Below are 8689 nucleotides of genomic sequence, written 5' to 3'. Positions count from 1 at the left end.
TGTGTGCGTGTGGTGCGTGTGTGTGCATGTGTTGCATGTGTGGCATATGGGGTGTTGTGTGTGGTGTGTGTTTGTGTATGGTTTTATGTGTGTATGTGTATTTGTTTGTAAGGGGTTTTTGTGTGTGGGCATGTCGTGTGCGTGGCGTGTGCGTGGGGCGTGTGCGTGTTTTGGGGGGTGTGTGGTGTGGGGGTGTTCATTTGGGTGCAGGGGATGGTATATGATGTTTTATGGGGTATGTGTATGTGTATTGTATGTGTTTTGTTGTGTGTGTGTGTGTGTGTGTGTGTGTGTGTTTTTTGTGTGTGGGGGGGGGTGTGTGTGTGCATGTGGGGGTGTGGTGGCCCCCTGGGGTTGGTGTGTTGTGTGTGTGTGGTGTGTGTGTGTGTGTGTGTTGTTGTGGTGTGGGTGTGTGTGTTTTGTGTGTGTTGGTTTTGTTTTGTGGCGTGTGTGTTGGGGTGTTGGGGGTGTGTTGTGTGTGTGGTTTTTTGTGGTGTGTGTGTGTGTGGTTTTTGTGTGTTCGGTGTGGGCAAATTTTGTGTGCATGTGTGTGGGTTTGTGCATAAAATGTGTATGTTGGGGTATGTTTAAAGTGTTGTTTGTGTATTTTTATTTTTATGTTTGTGTTGTTGTGTGTGTGTGTGTTGTGTGTGTGTGTGTGTAGTGTGTGTGTGTTTGGGTTTTTGTGGTTTCGTGCGTGCGTGGTGCGTGCGTGCGGCGTGTGTGTGGGGTGTGTGTATGTGTGTATGTGTGTATGTGTGTATGTGTGTATGTGTGCAGTGTGTATGTGTGCATTTGTGTATGGGTGGGATGTTTTTTTTGTAAAGTGGTTTGTGTAGTGTGTAAAGTTCATGTGTTTTGTGGGGTGTGTGTGTGTGTGGGTGTGTGGTGTGTGTGTGTGTGTGTTGTGTGTGTGTGGTGTGTGTGTTGGGGTGTGCATGCCTATGTGTGTGGTGTGTGTTTGTGGGGTGTGTGTGTGTGTTTTGTGGGTGGTGGGGGTGTGTGTTGTGGGTGTGGTGGGTGGGGTGTGTGTGTATGGGTATAATATATTGTTTCTATTTGGGGTGTATTTTGTGGGTGTGTATATGTGGGGTGTTAAAGTGGTGTGATATTGGTGTATTTGTGTGATATGGTGTGTGGGGTATATATGTGTGTGTATTTATGTTGTATGTGGTATGTTTTTGTATTGTGTGTTATGTGGCATATGGGGGTGTATGTGTGTATGTGTGTGTGTGTGGTTGTTTGTGTTTTGTGTGGATTGGGTGTGTGTGGTGTGTGTGGTTGTGTGTGTGTGTGTGTGGGGTGTGTGTGGGGTGTGTGTGTGTTTTGTGTGGGGTGGGGTTTTTTGTTTTGTATGTGGGGTTGTTTTGTATGTGTGTATGTGTGGGATGTGTGTGTGTTGTTGTGTTGTGTTTTATTATGTGTAAAATTTTTGTTATTTGTGTGTATATGTGTTTGGGTTTTGTTTTTATGTCAAAGTAGTATGTAGTGTATGTATGTTGTAAAGTATGTTTGTATGTTTTAAAGTATGTTGTATGTAGGTAGGTTGTGGGAGGTATTAGGGAGGTAGGGAAAGGAGGGATGTAGGGAGGGATGTGTATGTAGGGGGTATGTAGGTAGGTATGGCGGGAGGTAGGGATGGAGGTAGGTATGTAGGTGGTTTGGGAGGTATTTTATTTTATATGTATTAAAGTATTATATATGTTTTATATGTGTTTTGTATATTGTTGTATTTTATGTATGTGTTTTGTATGTGTATATGTTTTTAAAATTTATGTTTAAAAGGGATGTATAAAAAGGGTTTTATATATTTTTGGTTAGTGTTATTGGCTATGTATGTGTATGTTTCTTGTATGTGTAGGGGTCTATGTATGTGTATTTGTTGGGGTCTATGGTGTGGGTTGGTTTGTGTTTAAAACTAGTGTGTATGTGTATGTGTGTATGTTTGTGTTGTGTGGTGTGTTTTGTGTGTGTGTGGGGGGTGTGTGTGTAAAGTGGGGGTTTTGGGGTGGGTTTTATTATATTTTAAAATTTTATTATTTTTATATAATTATATATTATATTGTTTTGTGGTGGTGTGTATGTGTGTTGGGGTGTATGTGTGTATGTTTTTATGTTGGGGTTGTATGGGTGGTGTGTGAGTATGTATGGTGTAAAATGGTATTATAATTATATTATTTTATATAAAATTAAAAATTTTTATTATATATTAATATATAAAACCTATTATATATATTATTATAAAATTTATATATATATTATTTATATATTTAGATATTTGTTGTGGTTGTGTGTGTGTGTGTGTGTGTGTGTGTGTGTTGTGTGTGTGGTGGTGGTTATGTGTGTGTAAAGTGTATTTGCGGTGTTTTTGTTTTTGGGGTATGTGTGGGGATAGTGGGTTTTGTGGGTATATGTTTTTATTTGTGGGGTGTGTATTTTTGTGGTGTATGTGGTGGAAATATTGTGTATGTGTATGTCTGTGTGTTTCTGTGTGTATGGGCTGTGTGTTTCCGTGTGGGTTTTTGTGGGTATTTCCGGGGTATGTCCGTGTGTATGTCCGTGTGTATGTCCCTGGGGTTTTGTCCGTGGTATTTTCCGTGTGTATGTCCCTGGGGTAGTCCCTGTGTAAAATTTTCTTTTATGTGTTATGAGTGTGTTGTATGAGTGTGTGTGGGATGAGTGTGGGTGTGTTGAGTGTGTGGGGTTTTTGGGGTGGTGTTTTATGAGGGGGTGTAGAGTTTGGGGGTTATGGGTGTGTTGGTGTGGTGGTTTTGTGTGGTGTGTATGGTTTTGTGGGGGTATATGTGTGTGTGGTTTTGTGGTTTTGTGTGTGTGGGTGTTTTGTGGTGTGTGTTTGTGTGTGTGGTGTGTGTGTTGTGTGGTGTGTGTTTGGGGGGTGTGGTTTGTTTAAGCTGGGTTCAGTTGGGCAAGATTCTTTTCCCCCGGGCCCAAAAACTGCACTAATCGCTGTTTAGAAAGACCAATAAAAACCTGAGGAGTATTGCTAAATTTTGCCAAAAGGTTTTTATTAAGGTCAAGCCCGAAAAAATTTATGCTTAAAATTAAGTATCTTCCCTAAGAAAAGTTTTAATTCAAAAGATTTACCTTTACATCTTCACCTAGATTCATAGGCCCATAACTGTGCCTCTAACACAGGTGTACACACTCCTAATTGGCAACTCTGACACTCTGATGCACTATCAAAACAAATGGACATCATTAAATCAAATTGCCATTGCGATATACCCATTTCCATACATACAATTTTGTTGAAAATAAAAGTCACTTAATTAATATCTACAGAATGTTATTAGAAATTCTGAAAAAATTATTTCTGCCCTCAAGAACTATTGGCTGGCATGTTATTTTCTATACGTATAAGATAATAACCCTAATAACAATTATACATGACGATGACGATAATGATAATCATCATCATCATCATCATCATCATCATCATCATCATCATCATTATCATAATGCTGCTGCTATTGTTGATGATGACAATTATGATAACAATGAAAATAATAACAATAACTATTAATAACAATTATTTATAGTAACAGCAAAAAGAAGAAAACATTATGAAAAGTGAAAAAAGACCTGAGGGATCTCCTAATAATAGATGCCTAACACTGTCAATAAGTAATGCATGAAATAAAGTAAGAACCAAGTCTTTTCTTTACACAAAATTCAATTTTCCTTCCAAGTTATTTGTTTATTCAAAATTAGTATGAATAGTCCCAAAATAATTTTTGTTATGATATCTGGTTATCTGGTTATCAAATGACAAATTTATATAGATAGATATTTAGATGAGTATATGTAGATACACAAGTAAATATATAACTTATCTGCCTTAATTGTACTAATGACAAATACTTTAATATTCAACCTGAGTGCAGTATTACAAGCATTATCATTGTTAATTCCTGCAACTGTCAAGATATATAGATATATATGATAAGTACTATTTCCATACTTAAATTATGATCATCAGAAAAATGAGATTAACTTCCCATATCTACATACATTGGGAAAAAAATGCAACTGGCAGCCAATCAAGCCATGATCAGTGATAAATTTGAGGTCAACTGAACAGAGGTACAATGCTGAGATAATGAAAAATAAAACACGTTTCTTCCAACATTGAAATAACAAAAGATGCTTTTTTAAAACATTCTGTGCAATGGAAATGAATGGCCCATCTGCCATTAAAGAACATGCCAGCAGTGATACAGCCAATGCTACAGAATAGGCCAACAAACATGTTCCGAACATATTCTGACAAGAAAATGTTTGTAGACCCTCATTGTGGAATTATTGTCTTAAAGATTCAGTACAAGCTCTACACTTCATTTTGTAAGATTATATCAATGTTAGACCTTGGAATATTGAAAGAGAAATTAATGGCCTTTGCCAGGACAATAACAATTTTTGTTCAGGATTACTGTTTTTCTACATCATTATTTTATCAGTTCAGACTCTTTCACCTGAATATTCTCTATTTCACTGAATAGTAAATATATTCTTCATTTTGAGAAACAAGGAGTTTAAAGGTGAAAGATAAATTGTTCTGATGATTTGTGATTTGTAAAATAAACTTTTCCATTTCCATAATCTCCTTTACCTTATTTCATCTGCAGTAAATTTCAATTTCTTTAAATATATTGCTGTGGAACTTACAGAAATAGAAAACACAAAAATTTCTGCCTATGATGAATATTCAGCAGAGTTCTTGGACAATGTCCGCTAATCACTAAGCTATGTGAATGATCCTGCTCCCATGGTGATGGTACACTGCTTGACTTTGCAAGCAAAAGTCTAGCCATATACAGGGGTAGCTTGAGAAAGCAATAAAGTTCTTGAGATAGCAAGAAAATGTCTTGAATTTCTGGGCAAGAAAATTCCCAGCTTAATATGCCTTAAGTCCCTATTACTCCAGCCACTCCTGGGAAATCCACAACACCACTGTATGAACCCAAAACCCTACCTAACCCAGGGGCTTCACCCCCAAACCCCATCTGATCACGTGTTTCTCTATCAGGAGCTCCATCCCTGGACCTCCACCGATCACCGTGGACTTACTCTCTGTGCAATTCTTGAGACCTATTTCTCTTGTTTCATATTTTTAGCCTGAGCAGATTATTTCATATATTAGAGTATATTATGGTGTATTATTATAGTGCCATTATATTTTCCTGTAAATGCATACCAAAGTATTAGTGTTGCCACAAATTCTTATTATCAACTTGCAAAGGTAGTGTGCTATATATGAAAGTCTCTTATTTTCAATCATTCTGCCTATTACTGGCATGTGTACTGAAAGTGAAACTATACCAAACTATGCCCTACAAGCAATTATCCCAAACATTTACCTTGGTTGATTTTCTTCATTTATTCCATTTATCAAATGAAGTTGAGAGGCTGCCTAAGAAAATCAAATAGAGACACTGATTCTCTCTCCTACTGATAGTACATATCCCAATGCCATGAGTGGTAAATCGCATGTTATGATACTTTCCAAATTCATTAGTACCATCATAAAACACGATTTGCGAAAGTGCCTCTGATGTCACGAACACACAAACGTCAAAATCCGCTCACCTGCAAGTGTGAAAGCAACGACGGTGATGGACGTGAACCAGCGCCTCATGGTTCTTAAGTTACCATTCCTTTACCATTCGAAGGAGGGAGTGTGGTGGACGTGCACCCACACTTCCTGGTGGTGTAAGGTGCTCACGTAGGCAGCGGAGGGCCCTCAGGCATCCCGATATCCGTACCTTTCCTGCTCAGGAGAAGCGTTTCTTTCCGCGTGTCGCTGTCCAAAACACTGGCGAGGCCGCGGGGCGTTCCTCGTGCCGCTGTCCAAAACACTGCGGACGGAGGAGGCACGGCTGCGTGCCGGGGAAAGCCGAGAGAATGCGCGGAGCTGAGCTCGGGCAAAGCACCAAAGGCTCACGCACGTATGTATGCACTCACGCACGCACACACACATATATAAATATCTAGCTAGCTGGCTAATTGTATGTTTGTGTGTGTGTGTGTGTATGTGTCTATATATATATAATATATATATATATTATATAATATATATATATATATTATATATATATATATATATACATATATATACACATATATATACATATATATACATATACGAGCGTGTGTGTGTGTGTGTGTGTGTGTGTGTGTGTGGTGTGTTGTGTGTGTGTGTGTGTGTGTGTGTGTGTGTGTGTGTTGTATGTATGTATGTATGTATGTATGTATGTGTGTGTGTGTGTGTGTGTATGTATGTATGTATGTATGTATGTATGTATGTATGTATGTTTATGTATGTATGTATGTATGTATGTATGTGTAATATATAATATACATATACGTATATATATAAACACACATATATAGTATGTGTGTGATGTGATATAACAGGACAGTAAAGGCGTGGCCGGCTTTGGTGCATTACTTAAGAATTGATACAAGGGCAGCGGAGTGCCAGAGCCACTCCAGGACCATGGCTGAATCCAGTCCAGAACTGCTACACTCAGAATGACCTTCGCTGACCCCTGGGGGCAAACAGGTCAAGCTCTCTGAGGCAGGGATTCTTAACCTGTGGTCCACGAAAGGGTTTCAGAGGATTCGTGAGGAACAGATAAAAGATAACATTTATATTTAGAATGTTTAACTTAAAGTTTAAAAATACTTTGTGTATTTCATATATGCATCAGGCAATCCAATCTCAATGAATAGAGCACATTATACACACTGCATGGAAAGTTGTATTTACGTGGATTTTTTCTGGGGATGGGATCCACAGCTTTTAATGGATTCTTAAAGGGGTCCGTGACTCTAAAAGGTTAAGAACCACTGCTCGGAGGTGTCATATTCCCGAAAGAAAAGGAGCGAGGTTGAGTCAGGAATGTTAACTGAGTGTGGTCAGTTCTCATATCCTGGAAGTGTGAACTGGCAGAGCTTCGGCCTCGAGCGCTTCCATCTGCAACAGGGCGCGGAGGGACTGAGGGTCTGCCGGGCGTGCGTCTTCAGCTGCCGACTGCGCTTCCTAATCTTGGTTCTTGGGCTGATTTTACGTTGACTTTATTTTACATTTATTTAGCCGAACATTTGCAAATATTTCCATACCACAATCATTTATAAAGGATACGCCTACACATCGGGCATTGTTTTCTGCTCACCATTAAATCATAAATAGTGATGCACGAGAAAAAAAGAGCTGATGAACCACTAATAAACCGTTTTACTTGATCCCTTTCCATGGTGATTTGAGGGAAAAAGTAAACAAAACTCAGATATAAGCAATCTAATTCATAAAGTCGCCAGCAAACTAGAAGTTGGGAAATGCCTGACTCCAGAACATCATGGTAAGGAAATGCCGAGCAGGGAATGCCCGCCCGCCCAAAATTTCAAGCAGGAAAATATCCGCCTACACAAAAGCGCGCATTTGGAAATGCCGTCTGCACAATACCATTGGAAGGGAAATACCCACCTGCCACAGTACCCATTGGTGAGGAGATGCCCACCTGCACAGTACCATTGGTATGGAAATGCCGCTTGTACTGTACCACTGGAAGGGTATGCTCGCCTACACAGTACAATCAGAAGGGAAATGCCCACCTGCATAGTGCAATTGGAAGGAAATACCCGCCTGCACGTACCATTGGTGGGGAAATGCCCACCTGCACAGCATAATTCGTGGGGAGATGCCCTCCTGCACAGTATCATTGGAAAGGAAATGATAGCCTGCACAGTACCATTCGAGGGGAAATGCCCGCCTGCACAATACCATTGGAAAGGAAATGCCCGCCTGCACAATACCATTGGAAAGGAAATGCCCGCCTGCATAATACCACTGGAAGGAAAATGAACCCCTGCACAGTACCACTGGTGGGGAAACAGGAAATGTCTGCCTGACGGCAAGACAAGTGACTGACATCCCAGACGAACCCATCACGTAGAGATCAGACTAGCTGAGGCCAGCCCCAAGACTCCAGCTAACGGCAGAATTGTCGAGTCCATAACTGTCCTTCTCTGACCTCGGTGAAATAGGGTTACCTGATGCCTCCACTTTTTTGAAGTATAACACATTGCTACTAAGAAAACGAATCAAGAATGGTAGGCTACACAACGATAAGGTGAGCGCATTCATTTAAGTGTAATCGATATAATATATTACTAAGCATAAATAATTTTGATGCTTTGTATATACAATGTTTACCCAAGACATTATAACACTAGGAGAAAAAATTGTCATCATTCAATCATTCCTCTAATACACCGCCACTTTCACTACACTTTCCCATTCCTCTGCCTACCGTCCTCACTCTGCCCAACTCCTGCCATTCCTCTAAAACACCAGTACCCGGCCATCCATCTGTCATCCGTCGCCATCCTATCCCTCTCCCACACCATCAGTTTACTATTCCACAATAAAAAAATAGAAGCCACACGTTTTGGAAACATACACTAAAGAAGAAACGATTTGATAATATGCAGAGAAGAGGAGAGGCGGGGAGTGATGTGGTCTTCATAGATCTAGAGAGAGAGCATACGACAGCATGCTAAGGTATTCGAGAAAAGGGTAGTAAAGAAAGTATGTTAGACTATCAGTAGTGTGTACGCAGGAGCAAGGACTAGGTTAAAATTGAAGAGTGTAAAAGGTCCCCCATTT

At 39.8% G+C, this 8689-nt stretch overlaps 1 pseudogene; it reads left to right on the top strand.

The window, feature by feature from the left end:
* Positions 1–6922: 6922 nt before the first annotated feature.
* LOC119575589 overlaps positions 6923–8689 on the top strand; it is an 11559-nt pseudogene continuing 9792 nt past the window's right edge.

Source organism: Penaeus monodon, chromosome 7 (assembly GCF_015228065.2).
Source record: "Penaeus monodon isolate SGIC_2016 chromosome 7, NSTDA_Pmon_1, whole genome shotgun sequence".
Lineage (NCBI taxonomy): Eukaryota > Metazoa > Arthropoda > Malacostraca > Decapoda > Penaeidae > Penaeus > Penaeus monodon.
The sequence above is the reverse complement of the archived record's forward strand: the minus strand, read 5'-3'. Positions and strand labels throughout refer to the sequence as shown.